This window comes from Anthonomus grandis, chromosome 9 (assembly GCF_022605725.1).
Source record: "Anthonomus grandis grandis chromosome 9, icAntGran1.3, whole genome shotgun sequence".
Classification (NCBI taxonomy): Eukaryota; Metazoa; Arthropoda; class Insecta; order Coleoptera; family Curculionidae; genus Anthonomus; species Anthonomus grandis.
In genome coordinates, this window is record NC_065554.1 from 504,313 (window position 1) to 525,384 (window position 21,072).

Below are 21,072 nucleotides of genomic sequence, written 5' to 3' on the forward strand. Positions count from 1 at the left end.
GTTGATATGATTAAAATAAGTTTGTCAAAAGTAACATTTAAATTATGATTTCACTATTAGGTAGATTTCAGCACTTGAAAAATAAATTGCAATTATTAAAGTTTTTAGTAAATATTTGTATTACGCAGGGGAAAGTTCATGAACCTTTTTACCTAAGGCATATCGGCCTTAACCGAGTTATATCTACTTAACCACCAAAAAAAGTACTGAAAAATACTGAACAAAAAATAACTAAAATTATAGATAAGAATTTGACATATTAAATTATGATATTGATTAAATATTTGTAGCAATAAATTAAAATTAAAGATATATTAGTAAAAATTTAAATAAGTGAGAAAAATCTATGGTTAGTAATATTTAAATAAATTGAATAAACTGGCCTGTATACTCCTCCAAGAAATGAACGGCTAACCTTCAAAATCGAGGCGGTGAATGTATGCCATTTGTAGCTTAGCTATCTGGACTGGGAATCTCTAATACTAGCTCTAACTCTGGCTCCAGCTCCACAGCTTACAGCAATTTCCCGGGGAAATCAAAAATCCTGCAGCCATCAACAATTGAAGAAGAACAAAGAGGAAAACGGAAAAGTAAAACCCTAAAACAACGGTTGCCATTGTATTCACTGAATGGCGTTCAAAATGTGACACACTCACCTTGCTAAGTTTCATTATCTATCCATCAAAATCTTGGGCATCCTGCACCAGAATTATGAAATAAACAGTTCCCTAAAGGAACAAGATTAAGGACTATAAATTATAAACCATATTGGCCACTTCCTGCTTCACAAACTTCGGAAATAAAAAAACTGGCCTTTCATGTGTGCTTCTACCTGCAACACGGGAACAAGTCCTCGAAAAATGGATGCAGTACCGACTAAATAAGCAACGACCCCACCTCTCGCCTGAGCTGTCAATTTCAATCCAATCAGAGAAAACATTAATTAAGACCAACCAGAAGAGTAAAGGTCAACAGAAAGCATGAATAATAAAACCAGGAGAGTGATGCGTTACAGTAGTAATGTATCATTGACAGTGTGAATTTAAAGAAATATCGATAAAAGAAGTTGACTGAAATAATTAATATAATTATGGAAATTAATGAAATATCAATGGAGCGTTAGTGAACATAAGAAATAGAAAAATAAAACGCTACAGACTAAGAATTTGACACTCATTTTGAAATCGATTCAAATGCTGCTATAATTCGTCCAATTAAGTCCTGTTTTGTTTCTACTGGAGTCTCGTAGACCAAAGACTTTACATGTCATTGAATGTAATTGTCATGAACGTTTATTGGAACATTTTTAAGAAATTTCGGAAGAACTTTCTGCAAGAAGCGCTGTTTAGTTAGGTTTTGTTAACCGCTCTGGTAGAAGGTATGGTCCAAATAAATGTTCATCAGCAATGCCACTAAAAAACTTGGTTATGCAGCGATTAGATAAAGAACCTTTTTTTAATAAAAGAAAGTTTTTTTTTCATAGAATGCAGCTACAACAATTTCTGATATCGTTCGTTAATAAATTAATAAAGATAACAATACACAAGTGCCGGGTAAATTGTTTAAAGTCATCAAATATATCGTTTTGAAACAGTGGTATTGACATTTTGAATAATTGTTGTGATGATATCATGTATAAAAGGAAAAAATTAAATGTATTAAATCCTATTTAGTCATTTCATCGTCTTTCTAAATTTTAATGCGTCTTAAGGCAATAGTGCTGTCGTGACACTTTTCCGGACATGGATCCCTATACTCAAATGTTTTCTACTGTTGCACTAAATAACCCTTAGAAGTTTGACCCATAGTTCTGAAATAACTCGAAAACCAACCAATTGTAGAGATTTTAAATTTTATATGGAGATTCTTTAATTAAATTTATTAGACACCTATTACAGCGTTTTGCAAAAAAAATAAATATATGATATATATATATATATATGAAAAAGCGTAGACATTTAGAATTTTGTGTACAGATTCTTCAACTAAATTCATTGGACACCTTTTTTACAATAAGGCAATTTAATACATACATTAAAGCCATTCTAAAAATAATTAAGAAAAATAATAAATATAGGATATTAATCATGTAAAGGGTGGCCAACTAAGAATGCGAAGTACTGTATCTCGGAGCGTAATCATCGCAGAGGCTTGCGGTAAAAAACACTATGACTAAAACGGTCAAGGGGAAAACCTGGAAAATATCTTTAAGTTTCTAAAATGATTGCTAGGGGGCGTAATTGCGATCTTGAATCTAAAAAAGTAATGTTTTTGTGAATTTCGATACATCAACCCAACACAAAAATACTTGATCTTTAAAGTAGAGGACAATCTGAAACTTTTTTGTGGTTCCCAGAGGACTTCTTTAAACATTTCGACAGAAATGGTAAATTTCCTTAAAAAAATTAAATGCATTGGTACGATTTATTTTTCATGAAAAAGTAGCTAAATGATGCCCAAATAGGCTCGCGAAAACCGCAACTTACTCCTAACCTAAAATTTAGGCCAAAGAAAATATATAATTTATACGAATGTTAAATTAAATTAATTTTTCTCGAATTTTCTTATGAAAAATGTTTTTAATATTAATAATTTTTGAGCCCCTTGATTATCATTAAATAAAACAACAGAAACGTCTTTCTTGAATTTCTATTAATATTAAATATTTTTCATATAAATACGATCGAGCCGCGTTGTGATGTTGTTGCCTTTTTCTCTAATATACGTTATCTACATTCATTTAATTTTGAATGTTGACTGCTTTATAGAGTATCTTTTCATATTTTATGAAAAAAAATTGCTCCATAATTAAGAGGAATAGTATTTTTTTGCGCCTGTCAAATTAATTGACAAATTTTTATGATATTATAAAGTGTGTTTTTTTGCCATTTCGACATAAGTTGTAGCGGAGGTTCTGACGTACTTGCCGTATGTCCACCCTCTAACCTTTGACGTCGCAGGGTATCCGTCAACCCCCCTCACTATTTCTTTGTACAGTTATAGGAGAAAAAGTTGACAAGCCTAAGTAAGCCTTTAGACAGTGGAGAAACCAGGTAGAGATTGAAAGTAGACTGTCCGGTTATAATGAGATCTTATTGCTCTTAATCTTTATTATTACAAATACTAATAAGTAAGTAACAGGTTTGGTTGCTAAAAACTAAATGAACAAAAGCGTCCTTAAAATCTAACAATCTCCAACACCAATTTCTATGATTAACCACAGGCAGTTATTTGGGAAAATGTACTGGAAAATTCGGCACTCTATTAATGACGCAAAATGATTTAAGGGACGGGGTTATGATGTTTTCTACAAGGGGTTACGGATGACATTCGTGAAGCAAAGCCGGAAACTCAACATCAATCAAGCGAAGCAATCTCAATCAATCGGTCAATATTTATCCCTGCTCTGTTATTATACGGTAATTATATAGTAATTATATTATCACGGACTGGGTTATTAATTGTCTTTCACCACTTTGAGAAGACCAGTAATACTTAATAAACGCGGCTACTGCCTGCCCTACAAATCACAGATAAAAACTCACAGCGGAAAAATAAAATACTACCGTCTTCCAAGCATGTAAAAATGGCAACTAAAATACCGTAACGCATGCGCGTTCGTAAAATTAATATAATAATAATAATATATATATAATAATAATATTAAAAGTAATCGTAAACTTATCCAATTTTACGATTATTTTATTAATATAACACGCTTACTACCTGCCCTACAAAACACGAAGAAAGATAGTGTCCAGGCACCAGTTAATAATAGAGGCTGTTGCTTGCCCCACAAAACACGAAGAAAGATGGGCCCAAACAACAGTTTCAAAATAAAATCAAACGAAACGGAACGATATCAATAATAACGGATTCGATAAAGATCTTAATACGCGAGTTTAGAAGCGGCCGGTCAACTGTCAACAAGTGTCTCTTACCTAACCCAATTCACACTGTCAACGTCAAGGCACAATTAAAATTTGCGGCGATTCATACACCGTCACAATTAGTCCTGACATTTGAAATGTCACTGTCACCGTTGTCTTTAACTTTTGAGGTTATTTATTCTGTTTTCTACTTCAAAACAATACAAGTTTTTATGTTTGTGGCTGATAAGTCCAAAATTTCGTTTATTAACTATACCATTATTTTTTATTTTACTCTTATTTGACGTACATATTAAAAAATGTACTTACCATTAGATCGCCCAAAATCCACAGATATGCGCTATTAATTTTTTAGAAATATATAAAATCATCTAATTGATTAACAAAAAAATGTATTTTCTTTTATTTTGTTGTAAAAATGATTTACAAATGGTTTACAAAATTCACATTACCTATGAGTGATAAGGTCATGTTTTGTGCTTCGCAATGAGGGTCTTTTAACGGAAGCTTTTTTGAATTGCTTTGTTTTTTTTGTAGCATAAAATCGCCTTTGAGGCAATATATTTTTATTCGCTGGAACTAAAGGTTGGCGTTTACTGTTGATTTGGGATCGAGATGAATAATCTTCTAGGGTTTTTAGTTTTGGTTTTATTGGTCTAATACATTTTTTCACCACTTCAAGCTGAGCCATTGTTTTTACATTTAAAAGTGAATTAAGAATCTCATGCTTGACTTTTTCAAGTTCCTTAGTAATATTGGCATTTTCACTATTGTTCTTATTACTACTGGTAACATGGATAGCTAAAATATCCGTTTCTATTTTTGCTTCGTCTTCAGATGCTATTACTAAAGAATTTTCTTCTTGAATCAGATGCAATATCTGGTACCAAACCTTAAAGAAACAATGTAAAATATAAGTTATAACAAATACAACAAACTACAGTACAGTCATTCATTAATTCATTTATTCATTAATAAGTAAATAATTGGCTTACCAGATATTTTATATTATTATTATATATTTTATTTTACTAACTGGCACTTACAAGTCAAGTTAAACTCTTTAATATAGTAAATTTCTCCAAATTTTGAAGATGGAACTTCCCACCCATCACTGGATTGTACCAATAAGTCAGGATTTAACTTGAGACTATTTTTATGTCTATTACGAATATCTCATATTTTGCTGGTAATTTTACCTTTGTTTAAAATAATTATTCTGTCAAATAACATGTCTTTTATAAACTTCATTATGGCATATATTGCCTTATCTAGTCTTTTGACTCGTTTTCCACCAAGGTATATATGTTTTAATGTCCCGTGCATCCGTTCTAGGTGCATATTAGTGTTTAATCCTGAATTTAATCTAAAGCAATAAGCCCATGATTCACAATTCTTGGTATAATATTTTGTAAAATACTCTCCAAATTCTTGGGTATCTGGATCTTCCAATATTTTTTGACAAAACTTATCTCTAATTTTACTAAGGTCTGTAATGTCTCTCTCTTCCATAAGATTTCTTAATAATTTATAGATCTCAATCTAAAACAAAAAAAAATAGGCTAATAATAAAAATTATTAACAAAATTTAATGTAACAGTACATTTTTGAAAAATTCCTTCGTGAAAGGCTTTCATTAATCGTCTACAACAAAAATTTGCATGAGCTTTTATTCAATTAGCGCAAGAATCGTCGAAATGTTACTATTTTAAATAAATAATATGATGTTATGTTTCTTCTTTATTTTGAAAATTTTAATAAAATCAAATAAAGTAGGAGGTATTTTTAGGAAAAATTGACAATTAAAAAATAAACACAGGCATTTGTGGGCCACCACCAATAGAAGCCTCCTGTAAAGGAATAAACATATTTAAAATTGCATATTGTGTATCCTACATTCATACATCTGCATAAAAGCAAACCTGTTTTTCTTTATTTCTGATCTTTGGAAGTTTTCCTCCAAGCTTGATCGAATATGCCAGGAACAATAGAGTCTGTAAAATATAAACTCTATGTAGGTAATACAATAAAAACAAAATTTGAATATTATCTCATAACTGGCTTATGCATTACTTCAATCCAAGCATTGTAAAACGAATCAGCAATATCGGTCATAAGAACCCGAGGAGCTATGACATCAAAATGGTTTCTTCCATAAGAAAAAAATAGTTTTAGAATTTCCTTGTCCACTCTATTTGAAAGTAGAAAGGCACAAGGAAACCCTTGGCGCATATCGTCAATTATCATTAAAGTTGTTAACTGGAAGTCATACATGTTCATGCTATGTATGCTATCCAAACATACACAATCTGAACAAACCTTTTGTAATATTTCACATTGAGCCTGATTCATTATAATGAGGACAAAGTCATCTTGTTTTAATTCAGGGTGCTCTTCAATAACAGTGTCTTGGAATTTGTAAAATAATATACACATGTTTCCTTCTTCTTTTGTCTGGACACTTGTTGCATCATTGTTATGCCTTATGGCTTCTGAACATAAATTGGACGACTTTTCAATGTTAAAAAGGTCTTTTCGAGTGAACAGCTGCAATCTTTGCAATTTTGAGTCAGACACGGAGTCTCTGATATCATTCAGAATCACTTGAAAGGGTACTTTTGAAGCAATTTTTTCCGCACATATTTTCTTTTCCAAGGAGCTTAAATTTAAATGGCCCAAATCTTTGTTATGCCCTACATGATTTTTTATAATTTTACAGGTCCATTTTATATCATCACCTCCCGAAAGGATAATCCCTGCAGGGCAGGTTTATTGGTACCTTGGGTCTTCAAATGACGTTTACGATTTTGAAGTGATGGATTGTAGCCAGCAGACCTGTTACAAGCATACTTTGCATATTTGCCTGATGATGATGTTTTACTTCGGAGTATTATAATCCTAGACCCAGTCTCATTTTCAAAGTTGTTTTTAAAACTCTCAAAATCTTCGAAAGTTTCAAATGTTAAAAGCTCCTGCTTAATAGGTATATCATGACAACTTGTAAAATGTTTATGAAGATCTTGTTCAGAAGTGCAAGTAAAATTACATATTGGACATTTTTGCCCCTGCACATTTATGTTAGAAGATTCACCATCTTTTGAATGACTTTTTAAGTGATAAGTAAACAGGTTTTTCCTTGAGAAATTTTTGCCACAATTGCAGGTATAAGCATAAGCATTTTCGTTTTATTACTTATACGAAGGTAATAATAAGGCATCATTTTCATGAAATTTTTTTATATGCCTTCGTATGTTTGAAATATCATAAAATGATTTGTTGCAATTACCACATACTTGTTCTTTATCCATATTTTATGCGCTAAAATACAAGTTACATTTATAAGATATAGAAATAAAATAAATATAAGTACTTACTTACCATGACCTTTTTTAATATAATAACATTTATTATAACAACAACAGAAAACAGAATAAATAACAAATAACCTCAAAAGTTAAAGACAACGGTGACAGTGACATTTCAAATGTCAGGACTAATTGTGATGGTGTATGAATAGCCGCAAGTCAATTAAACGTAAATATTGAAAATTTAACGGTATTGAAATATGGGAAAATGACTGGTACTTCGCTCGAAAGGTATGGCACGTGGCACGACATTACTGCGACGAATGTGTCACATAACACATAAGAATATAATGGAAACTGCAATGCTTCCCATTAAGTATATGTTTTCAGCGCCATACAACGGGTATGATCCGAACTTATGAGAAGATTGCGGTAATGGCAATAGTGGCTCCATCTAAAGAGTTTTATTAGAAGGTATTGCTGGGGGACCGCCATCAATAAAATACTTTTCAAATTTAAATTTCGTCCGTTGGAATAAAAAAACCTTTCATGATCTATTTTTTCGCAAAATTTTCGGTAAAAGCTATGTAAAATATATATTATGTATGTTATATCCAATTTCCTACAATAAATGTCACCTTCACAAAGTCACCCAGTCCTTGGTTCTCACCGGATCGGATAACACTTATCTAAACCAGATAAGTCACTTCCCAGACGCCGGATCAGCAGACACCCACACACACGATCAACCAAGATGCCTGTTCCCACTGAATCGGCATATTTTACATATAAATAGGAGGACAAAAACCATTGTAATAGAATTAATTTAGATTAGACTCTTTAAGTTAAATCACGATACTGTAATTTTTAAAACCTATAATTTTATATAATAAAAATATTTTTTAAAAAGGTAATTTTAAAATCAGTGATATAACAATTGGCGCAGTCGATAGTAGGATCTGACAACGTTGCTAGAACACGAGCATTCTAACTAGTAACGGTGGATCCTATCCTTTAACAGAAAAAGAACCATAAAAGAATCCCGAAGTCATAATTCTTCACGTCCTGACATCCTCACTCACGGCGAACTACGGAAGGAACACCTGGTGAAGCCCCTGGTAGTTAAATCGGCGTAGAGAGCAAGACGATCAACTAGATGATTTCCTTACTGTAAGTACAATATTGAATCATCACGTGTTTGTATTTATTTTATTGTTTTTATAATTTTATTGATTGGAATATTTAATCAAAGTTAGTCAAACTGCACGACTATTTAATATTTATGATTTGATTATTCTGTTAATCAGAAAAAGAGAAACTAAACTTCAATAAAAGAAGTTTTTATTTTTCAGAAAAGATATTAATTTTACACAAATAACAAATAATTACTTTTACAATTTTTTTTTAAGTTAAAACATTTACAAATTACTTGTAATTTTATTTTATTTACTATCGATTTATTGATCACCATGACAGACAACGATAATAATGCTGCGAATAATGCTGCAGAAGTAGAACAATATAAATTATCAGAAATTTTCTCAATAATTCCTGAGTTTGAAGGAGATCAAATTTTTCTTCAAACATTTCTTAATGCTTGCGATTATGCTTATAACATGTCCACCAGAAATCAGAAACATCTATTAGTAATTCACATCAAAAATAAATTACGCGGAAGAGCAACACAGCTTATAAGCTCTAGAAACCCTTTATCATACTTAGAAATAAAGCATCTACTTAACTCTCATTTTGGTGATACTAGAGACCTATCCTCGCTTATTCAGGACTTGCAACGCATTAAACAAATAACAAACGAATCTCCTTTAACATTCCTAAATCGTGTTCAGACCTTAAATGCAAAAAGGCGTGCAAACATTCAGAAATCCAATATGTCAACTGACGAAAAACAAGCACAAATAACCCTAATCGAACCAATGGCACTCAGTACCTTACTAACAGGATTAGAACCCAGAATTGGTCATATCATTCGAGCAAGTAACCCAAGAGATCTTTTAGGAGCCCAGGTTCGCATAAGACGTGAACTTCTACTGTCTTACTTTGAAAATCAAAAAGCTGTTAAACCGAACCCTCCTAAACCAATTTCTAATCAACCAATAAACAAAAGACCCAATCTTCAAATACCCAGATGTCTTTCATGTGGCCGCATTGGTGATTATGCTAATGAATGTCGCTCACAACAACGACCAAATTATTTCCAAAATGGCAACAACAATAATTTCCAAAGGCCCCTCTTTAATAACAATCAGCCTAATCCTATTCAACAAAATAGACCCAATGAACAAAGACCCCACTTTTCATCTTCTAACCCACAACCAAGTAATTTTCAATCACGTCTTTCAGTAATATAAAGAAATCCAAATTTAAATCCCGACAAGTTTAGAGCCCATTTTGTCAATCGCGATCCTAACTATGAAAATAGCTACCCTAATAACTATTATCAATCACACGATAGATATGATTTTCCCTCAGAATTCAACCAATACGATCAATCAGCAGATCAAATCGATATCCAAAATTATCAGGATTTTCTATCCCTATCCAATCAAAACCACCCACCAGACCTGACGTCCAATATGACCCACGAATCAGAAAACCACTCAGAAATGACAGAAATCCAAGACCAAATTCAGACATTGAATCTAGACGATTTCGACCCGTTACTGAATATCCCGGAACAGAATTTTATGTAAACCCCCTTTTAACAGTTAATACTAAAAACCTATACTACATTACAGACGCGACAAATACCTTAAAACTATTAATCGATACAGGTGCAGGTATTTCAATATTTAAAGAAAATACCGTGAAAAATTTTAAAGAACGTTTTCCCGAAAAGGTTTCTATCCAAGGTATTACCGCTGAAAAACTTCTTATTACAGAATCGACCCTCGTACCCTTTAAAGTCGGAGACCCACATAAAGTCTATATATACAATTTAGATATTGATTTTGACGGACTCTTAGGTCTTGATTTTTTGGAACATTATAAATGCACTATTGATCTAAACAACAAACAATTAATAACTTATTTTAAAACCGTGCCACTTTACAAAATTGAGAAAACTACAGAACTTAAAGAAGAACCCTCTAAAAGAAATTATCCAAAAAAAATTAATATCCCAGCCAGACCAACAGAACAAATATTCAAACTTAAATGCAATCTCTCAAATATAGACGCTATTTTATCTAGACAAGAAATCGAAAAAGTCCACATCCCTCTTTCGACGAGCTCAAAAATGCGTTAATTTTAGACCCAATTTTAATATATCCAAATTTCGATGAACCATTCCTTCTAACCACTGATGCGAGTGCATATGCAATAGGCGCTGTCCTATCTCAAGGCCCCGTTGGCAAAGATTTACCCATTGCCTTTGCGTCAAGAACACTTCGCAGTGCTGAAACAAAATATTCCACCATTGAAAGGGAACTCCTTGCAATTGTGTGGGCAGTAAAGCAATTTCGTCCATACTTATATGGAAGGAAATTTACTCTCGTCACTGACCATCGCCCTCTCACGTGGCTCTTTTCAATTAAAGACCCCGGAAGCAGATTAGCACGCTGGCGTTTAAAGTTAGAAGAATATAACTACAAAATTATTCATAAACCTGGAAAAGTAAACAAAAACGCGGACGCCCTTTCTAGAATTAAAATTAATCATTTTCAAGATTGCTCAAATTTTCAAAATAAGATTTCAATTTTCGCTTCAAACGAAGACGATTCTGACTCAACCCTAAGTGCTGATGAAAAATCAGATAAAGTAATAGTAGACGATAAAAAAATAACTGGAGAATACAATAATTTTGCCAATTTATATGAAACAACATCTTTAATTGACTACTCTAAAATCGAAATTTCAAATGAACAACTTTTAGAAAAAACTTATAAAAGAAAAGTCACCTTTTTTGGCAAAACAAACTAGAAGAGCTTCATCATAAAATATTAGATGATATCTTTGAAGAAGACGCTAACTTTGGAGCAAACCAAATTAATATATTTTCTAGCAGATCTGTCAAAAATCGAAATTATTTTCTCAATCAATAATTCCCCTTCCTTTCGACCCTGAAATGGTAGTTCAGCATTTGTTTTACGTGATTTATACGGGACAAAATAAATTTGATACGTCAATCACTTATTACGTCGAAAACCGCCTTGAATTACCTATTTTAGAAATTTTATCTTACGTTTTCGCCGACAAAGACATTAAAATCAAAATTTGCCAAAATCTCATTAAAACTCCCGACGCTGACAAAATTCCCCAAATTCTAGATCATTACGATCGCGGTTAAACTAACTTACACCGTGGCATAAATGAAACGACACGTCGAATAAAAGAGAAATACAATTGGTCTTTCAAAAGACGTTGAAAATCTTATAAAATTATGCGAAACCTGTCAAAAAGTTAAAGCCTGTAGGAAAAACCTAAACAACCCTCTTGTAATAACCGAAACTCCTAAAACACCATTTGAACGTATTAATCTCGACATTTATGAATACCCAACTAGAAATTACGCACTGACCATAAGAGATGAACTCACTAAATTTACCCAGGCATACCCTTTAAGTGACAAAACTGCCAAAACAGTCATCAACACCCTTCTATTATTCTTTCAACATTATGGCACTCCCTTAAGGATCCATGCAGATTATGGCCGTGAATTTGACAACATCCTTATGAAAGATCTTTGCGAACTCTATGAGATAAAACTAACATTTTCTAGTGTAAGCCACCCTCAATCCAATGGCTCAATCGAAAGATTCCATGCTACTTTAGGAGAAATGATTCAGGCTAATCAATCCGAAAGTCCAAACGATCACCCTTTCAACATATTACCATATGCTGTTATTTGTTATAACAATACAAAAAATAAAACACACGGATTCACACCATACGAGCTTATTTTTGGGCATACGTCCTCCAGACCTCCTGAAACCATCTATAATGAAAAAGCTTTAATATCTAAATATGTACGAGACTTAAGCAAGCGAATGCAATACTTCTATAAAGTTGCACGATCTAAAACTGATAGGAAAAAAGAAAAAGCTAAGGAACGTTTTGATCAACATCTTTCCCAAAACCCTCCAAACTATCAAGTAGGTAATAAAGTATATATTAAAGAATCTCAATTGCAAATAAAGAGGCGAATAAGTTTAACGGACCCTTTGAAATTCTCGAAATTCTTAAAAACTCAGCAATTGTATTAAACCCCCAAACAAATCAAAAATAAATTTTGATAGAATGAAACCCTATCATGAGTAAATTCTCTTTCAGACTCTTCGGACTGTTTCCAGTCATCCTTTGCCAATATTCCATAACACCGATCAACAATACCATTGGAATCTTCTTTCACAAAGAATCAAAATTAAAAATGTCTAATAACAAATGGACCCTTCTTGTTTATAAAGATTTAGAACCAATAAAAAATACAATAGAAAATAATGACAAAATACTAAACAACCTGTTAAACACCCTCAATGAAGACGTACCTCGAATGTTAGCTTCTAAGACGGAAGTCCAAACTCACGTTAGTCTCCTTAGACAAACATCAAACTCCATAAATCAAAAATACTCAGACATTATGGTTGACACACGCAAATACATTTTTAGAGAAAAACGTGGATTAATAAACGGTATGGGATCAATTTGGAAATCCATAACTGGAAATCTAGATGCCTCAGACGGTGAATATTTTAATGAATGGATAGACAAACTAGCACGTGACGAACATGAACTAGAGAACCTCTTAAAAAATCTAATTTCCGTAACAACCTCAGTGATAAAGAACTTTAACGCCACCATCCAAAAACTTCAAGTTGACGAGGAAACATTTAATAAAGATATAGAGGAAATTAGGAATTCAATAATGGATATTTCTGATCAGCTTAAATACTACTTATCCCAAATCGCAATTTTAAACATTAGTGAATCATTAATGGAGAGCTATTCATTTATTGAAAACTATCTTAATGATGTCGTCAAATGCAATAACTTTCGCAAGATTAAAAATACTACATAGTTTAATCATCACCCAGCAAAACTTAATTGAGTGCTTAAAGCACATATCACAATCATTGCAAACCAATAACCTTCCATTACCAATCTACACTTCTAGTGTGGCTCAATATCTCGATATTATAGAACTACAAGCATACCAAATAGATTCTAGAATAATTTTTGTTCTCAACATACCACTGGTAGATCCTGAAAAATATACTTTGTTTAATTTGTATCCAATTCCAATATTGGATAGTCGAACAGGTCTTCACCATATTTTAACTACATCATATAAACACATTGCGCGAAATGATGATTCACTGTTGTATGTAACAATCCGGAACCTAGGAGCATGTAAATCTCTTGGAGGAAGAACAAAACTATGTTCCAGTATTCTTCCATATCCAATAGACACAGACGCCATCTGTGAAGCCCAACTCCTCAGACAACTAAGTAATCTACCCAGGACATGCCAGACTTCCATAGTACTTGCAAAAGATTACAAAATTCAAGAAATTAGCCAAAACTTATGGCTAATAGCCGTTGCTGATCCTCTTCCCATAACAATCAAATGTGGTACCAGAGACATCGTCACGAAAATCACTAACAATAATACACACAGCGTTGGCAGCACGAGAATCCACGCCCAGAAACAGATTGACGCACATGACAACATCACCTATAGCAGTCATCCAGTTATTATACCCTACAGCTGCTGTGACCACCTACCAGGAAAAATACATTTGCCCGATTTGAAACCACTTAAACTGAATAAATTGAACGTAGAGGACCTCAACATAGCACAACATAAGCTAAACCAATATTCTGACGAATTGGACCGACTCATAAAGCAACCCTTTGTTAACAAACACATAAGCTGGTTTACTATTGTAACAATAATCTTGATTGTAGTATTGCTCACCCTCTACATCACCTGTAAATGCAAAAAACGAAGAAATCTCAAAATAGGAATCGCCACTTCCAGCGATGACTATCCTCCTTCACCACCTAAACATCCAGGCAATACTTTTACCAGACAATGGAGGAAGATCCTTCCCAGAAGAAGACCAAGCATCCATGTTAAAAAAAATTTATGTACACATAAAATTTTGGCCGTCAAAAGTGTGCACCTCCTCAGTTTATCCCTTAAAATTAGTTTTACGCCTTTTCTAAGATAAAGAGTAAACAGCTTGAAGGGGGTGCATTTTAGGACCCATGTTTATAGGAAATAAAAAGTCTTATTTTGACCTCAGGAATACGCCCTTAAAATATATGTAGTGAATTTTGAAACACCCTGTATAGTATGTAAAGTAATTTGTAAGATACAACTCTTATCTACTGAGTATAGGAATAAATTAGTAATATAATATAATATGTAGTATAAACTATAACAATGTACATATTTATTTTTAATAATCTTAGGCCTAATAAGTTTAATCGTAATTTACCTTTTTTACAAATGATGCTTCATGACACAAATGTGTTTTAGACAAATAAAGATTTATTTGAGTTGAATTGATTTTGATTAGTAGATCAAACGAACTTACCTAAGTGATGTTCGATCTAAATTATATTCATCCCTCGACGAAGTAAATAGGGTACATATTGTAGTATTGTTTATACTGCTTCGAACACACACTATCAAAAAAAAAGGCTGTAAATACCTTTCCGCTGGCACCTGAACTAGTCCTGTCAACCGATGTCATTCTCTACAAAGTTGCATACTGTTAGGGGAACTACCAAATTTTATTCCAAGTTTGGTAAGGGCGGGCGGGAGCCTATTTACTTCGTCGAGGGATGAATATAATTTAGATCGAACATCACTTAGGTAAGTTCGTTTGATCTACTAATTATATTACATGCCTCGACTCGTAAATAGGGTACATATTGTAGATGTTTAAAGCCAAAACATGCAACAGATTTGCGATATTATGCCAAATAAAGGATATCTACCCGAATCTATAATGAACTCTTGTGTTATGAGGAAATAAATTAACCATGTGTTCAAACAACATAGGTTTTATTACCTACTCTTTAATAGATATTAACAAAAATATCAAACATATACCTCTAGAGGTAAATACACAAAATAAGTAACAAAACAAAATAGAAATCTAAATTACATAAACAGAATGTTAATCACCTAAGACCATTCCACAAAAGTTATCATCATGTAATGGTCTCTGATAAAATCTTGCGAAGGTACCTGACTTTTCTGACCATCCGGCCGAACGTCTAATTACGTCTATCCCTACACCCCTCCGAGCTGCCACTGATGTAGAGGCGTGCCTGGTACTATGCGCGGTGAAAACTTTTGTGTCAATGCCGCTCTTCCCGAGAATATCTTTAACCCATCGAGATAATGTTTGCGATGAAGGATTTTTGAACGGCTTTTTGTGAGTTAAAAACAGATGGTTTGTCTCAGGGTTTCTTACACCCCGCGTTTTCTGTAAGTATAATTTCAATGTGCTTGCGACACATATTTGTTTATTATTTTTAAAGAATGGGATAGAAATATTTGGTCGGCATTTATTTCGGCCAGATGTTTTTAACCTTTTTGGTATTTTAATGTTTAAACCTTCAGAAGATTCTGTAATATTACAATGTTCTATGCTAGTTATGGATTGTAAACGTTGTCCCGTTGCTAGGAGTAAAAGGACTACAGCCTTCTGAGTTAAATTTTGCAAATTTATTTTTTCATTGGTTTGTTTCTCTAAATAATTTAGAACGACTGAAGGGTCCCAGGTAGATTCATATTTAGGTAAATTCGGCCGGAGTCCATAGATACCCTTAAAAAATCTTTTAAGCCTAAAGTCATTAGAAGAATCATAACTAGCTATTTGCGAGATTGCCGCTCTATACGAGTTCAACGTCCCAAACGAGTAACCCTTATTAAAACAAACTGATAAAAATTTGATTAAGTGTTCAGTGGACACTGAGAAGACGTCAATCTTTTGTTTTTGGCAAAAATTCCACCATTGTTTTAGCCCGCTGTTGTACTGCTGCAGCGTTGAACTCGTGACGGATGCCATACATATGTCTAGAACTTCCTCTGGGACTTTGCCTCTTTGAAGCGCTTGCCTGATAAGCGTCCTGCTACCAGGGAAAGTTGCTGGTAGAGAGGGTGCCGCGATCTATCGGTAAATAAAACTAAATTGATACTTGGTTTAAAAAGAACAGCATCCCGGATTAACAAGGAGGTGAATAAAGGATACCATGGCTGGGTCATCCAGAAGGGTGCGATTACTATGCCTTCTGCCTCATCATCCACATTCACGATCTTTTGTAACACCTTAATCAACAAGGAAAAAGGAGGGAATGCGTAAAAATGCAAGTTACTCCATTTTAACGTGAACGCATCAACACCGGAACTCTCCGAGTCTACCTGCCATGATATAAAATTCTCACATTTCGAGTTAATCCGGCTTGCAAATAAATCTATGTCTGGTTTCCCAAATAATGCAACAACCTTCTTAAAAATTTTGGGATTTAATTCAAACTCTGTTTCGCAGTTTATAACTCTTGACTCCCTATCCGCCTCCCGATTATCTGACGACTTAACGTATGAAGCAAACACAAAAATACTCTTTTTCTCGCACCACTGCCAAAGCTTTCTAGCAATGTCATTTAATGTGGGATAACGAGTACTTCCCATGCGATTTATGCATGGTATAGCGGTCTTGTTATCAATTCTTAATAAAATAGAACAATCTGAAAGATTTTCTGCAAAACATTTCAACCCAAAAAATGCAGCTAAAAGTTCTAAGTGGTTTATGTGATAACGTTTTTCCTCTACCGACCAGTAACCATGTGCTCTTTGTTCATTGCAAAAAATACCCCACCCTGTTCGGGAGGCATCCGAAAAGATTTCTATGACATAATTGGGAGGTCTTAGTGATTTTTTAGAAGTAAAATGTGAGCGCCACCATAAAAAATCACCAGATAATAGGGTGGATGGAATTTTCATTTTAGAATGGAAATCGCCCCTGCATTTATTCAGTGCTTTCCATTTTTCGCGTTCGAAGAGTTTCGTGTATAACCAACCGCAAGGAATCACCGGACAACATGAAACAATGGATCCAATAAGGGTAGAAAAATATCTAATTTTGCAATAAGTTTTCTGCCGGCACTTATCAGTTAGTTTAATCAGTCGAGAAATTTTTTCATCGGGTAGGGAAACAGTAAACTCTTTAGAGTCGTACTTAAAACCTAAATAAGTACAATATTGTCTAGGATCCAGAGAGCTTTTCTTAAAGTTAATAATAAACCCTAACTTTTGAAGAGTATTACATGTTACTAGCACATTATTATAACATTCCAAAAAGGTATTTCCCATAAGCCAGAAATCGTTTAGATATAAGTTTGAGATTAAGCCTTTGTTTCTTAAATATGACAGTACTGGTTTCATAAGTTTCGTGAACATTCTAGGCGCACAATTCAAACCAAAAGGCAAACAGTTAAACTGATATAAAACTCCCTTAAAAGAAAAACCTTAAATATTTCCTATGAACTTTGTTAATGGAAACTAAAAAATATCTTTTAAGTCTAAGTAGGCCATAAAGCAATCTTTTTCAATAAGTTTCATAACAGTTTTATAATCCTCTAATTTAAAGTGTTCCTTTTTAATATATTTGTTAAGCGATTTCAGATTTATTATCAACCTGGAGGACCCGTCACTTTTGGGTGTCAAAAAAATATTTGATATAAATTGTCCCTTACATTTCTTAACCTTCTCTATGGCACCCTTTTTTAAAAGATCCCATAAACAATTTTCTAATTGAACTTTTTCCCTGAAAGACCAGTTTGGTTCATTGGGTATATTCTTTTGGCGAGGTATCTTATAAAAGGGTATTTTCATCCCTTTAATATATGACAAAACCCGTTTGTCAGATGTAATAAGTTTCCAATGTTCATAAAAATGTCTTAGTCGCCCAGCGGTTTCACTCACCTGAGGCTCTCGAGACCTTAAATTCTCATGTCTCGTCTCCTGGAAGTCGATGGTTGGTTCCTCTTGTCGGAGTACTGTCGGCGACGGAAGTCCTGCTGTTTCCAGGTTCTGCTGTGTCGGCTCCGGGACTGCTGTACCTGTTGTCTGCCCTGGCGCGTCCCGAATGGAGTTATGGACAGACGTTTCGAGTTTAAATTTTTCAACGGATTGGGTTTCTGGATTTTAAGTTCCTAGCCGGATCTCTGCATATTTTTCGATCCCTTTATTTTATCCTCTAAGTCATCACCAAAGAGCCATTCCGTTATAACAGTCTTATACAGAGTATCTTTTAACTCCTTATTAACCACCATAGATGCGAGCTCTCTACGAGAATTCGACTCTGAATGAAAAAGATCTCCCAATAAACGGCCAGCATCGCTCAGCCTCTTTATATTTATCCTGTTGGCCTCCCCTTCATTTTGTTGAAGCAAATCAAACAGAGCTAGTCCCAAAGCGGAGATAGCGGCTGCTACTTGAGTCTGTAAAAGAGCTAGACGTATGTCTCTTCGTGTTGCTGATTCCGAGAATGCCGCTTGGACCACCTCATTGAGCCTAGGTGGGTTCAATTCATCACAATTCTCAGGAATAGGGTATGCTGAGATTAAAGAATCTCGGTCCTCTGTAGATAAACCTTGTTTAAGGATTGCCATCCATCTATCTGCTAGGTCTTGTTGAATCTTGTTATAGGACTCCTGTTATCGGACTGAGCTAGATTGGGACCTAATAATGATAGAATGTCATCTCCCAAGGTAACAGAGGGAGGATGATCGTCAATATTTTCCATCGTATTCAGGCTACTTGACTCCTCGTCTGAGGAAATAATTCGCCGAAATCCCTTTATGGGCACTGGGGATGTACTGCGAGAGCTCGATTCTGAACTATCAGAAGAACTTACAGATATCCTCCTACGTTTATAACGTGATTTTTTAGACTCACGGTCTTTCTTTCTATGCACACGCTCCCGGCGTGAATCATCGGAATCATGTTCACGACATGATTCAACCATCCTTTTCAAACGTTTTTCCAATTTCCTAATCTCGGCTCTTTTAGATACACTCACTTTCACTTTTGGCATAATGCTATATTAAACGCGCGAAAACCACGCGTAAATTTCACTAATTTCAAAAAAGGCGAACCGTACCGTCTTGTGCGTTCGACACACTATAAAGAAATGACATCGGTTGACAGGACCAGTTCAGGTGCCGGCGGAAAGGTATTTACAGCCTTTTTTTTGATAGTGTGTGTTCGAAGCAGTATAAACGATACTACAATATGTACCATATTTACAAGTCGAGGCATTTTCACCCCTTTTCGCATGCTACAACGCGTTAAAAGGTACCTATACAAAAGGATTAAAAGTATTTAATCTCTTTAGAAATGAAGGCATTTAATCCATGAAAATTAAATTAAAAGTACCTATAGTAATAGTAGGTACTTATAATAAATATTATAAGTACCTACGCCTATGAACGACCACGAAATTTAGCCAAACAGGACCGAATTCCCCAGTTTATTACTCTATACATTTCTGAAACAGAGTATAGTTATAGTAATTAGCATTAAAATAAATATGACACATTGCAAATACAGGGTGGGCCAATGAAAACTGTACAACCTAGTTTTTTTAGGAATTTAAAAAAAAGTTCAACCCCTTGGCGGGGGTGACAGCTAACCCCAAAATCTGAAATGTGAGTATTCAATTTCTATTATTTGAAGAATAAGGAATTTTTTAAATTTTTAACCCCCGTAACAATTAATGGACAAATCAAAAATTAAGTCAAATTAATGGGCTTTTAAAATAAGGTATTACTCGACCCTTAGTCCCTTTTAAGATTTTGGCCCCAGCTGTCACCCCCGCTAAGAGGTTGAACTTGAGCAGTTGTAAATATAAAATAAATTCTTCTCCTTGAAATCAAAAATCGATGGGTGTAAGCGTTTGTTTAATTTTTTTGAAGTTTCTGAAAAAACTGGGATGTAAAGTTTTCGTTGGCCCAACCTGTATATAGAGAGGTTTACCTACCTTTCTTAGGCATTGGAGTGGAGAGAGGTCTAACATTTCATTGAACGATGTTGAAGGAACATCAAAGGCAGTCGTCAGGGGGACATGAGAATCTTGCAACAAATTTTTAAAATTTGTGGAGATATTATGGGTTAAAGGACTTGTTGAAGGTGGTGGCAAGGAAGATGCTAGACTTCTAACATTGCTTGGGCTTGAACCAAGGATCATATTTTCACCTATGATATAATTAATTATCAGTATATTATCATGCAACGTAACATTTCTTTTAGCTTTAGCCCATGGACAAAAAAAATAACACTGTTTTTAAAAAAGAAAGAACTTACTAGATTTAAGAAGAAACTCTGTTGGAAAAGCAGCCTTTTTAACCCTCTTTGAGTACCAAGCACCTTATCACACTCCGCGAAATGTTTATCACACACTGTATAAGAGCCGTTAAGAATTTGTTCATAGGTCTTATTTAAAATCAAAGGGTTTTGAACTTGCCGTAACCAAACATTGAATAGGGCTCGATTATTTCGAGGAAAAGTATGTCTTTTACTCTTGACATCCTGGCATCCAGGAACCATATATTTTTTATAAGTTAAATACTTAATAAGTAAAACTTAATTTATTAACTTAATAAATTAAGTTTTTCAGTAACACTCCATTATTTTTCAAAAAAGCACAAAACACAAATACGAATAATTAGTCAAGAACGCTCGTAACTTGTAATCTCCGCCTCCGCCAATATAATAAAAAATATTTTCCTTGGTTGGGTTCGGTATTTCACAGAATTTTTGACGGTCTTATTGTTGCTTATTGCCTAACATGCCGAAATATTTTGTCAGAATGCAGCGCCATCCGTATGATCCGTATTTC

General features: G+C 34.0%; 2 long non-coding RNA genes across 2 annotated transcripts; both read right to left on the reverse strand.

The window, feature by feature from the left end:
• Positions 1-4,268: 4,268 nt before the first annotated feature.
• On the reverse strand, positions 4,269-7,322 carry LOC126740630 (uncharacterized). The gene is made up of 3 exons (XR_007661961.1): positions 5,494-7,322; positions 4,886-5,432; positions 4,269-4,782 (listed from the first exon to the last, which is right to left on the reverse strand). It is a non-coding gene; the product is annotated as an uncharacterized LOC126740630 (long non-coding RNA).
• A 734-nt stretch (positions 7,323-8,056) lies between these two features.
• Positions 8,057-19,375, reverse strand: LOC126740631 (uncharacterized). Its single transcript, XR_007661962.1, has 3 exons — positions 18,156-19,375; positions 14,755-14,916; positions 8,057-8,363 (listed from the first exon to the last, which is right to left on the reverse strand). It is a non-coding gene; the product is annotated as an uncharacterized LOC126740631 (long non-coding RNA).
• Between the last annotated feature and the right edge of the window lie 1,697 nt (positions 19,376-21,072).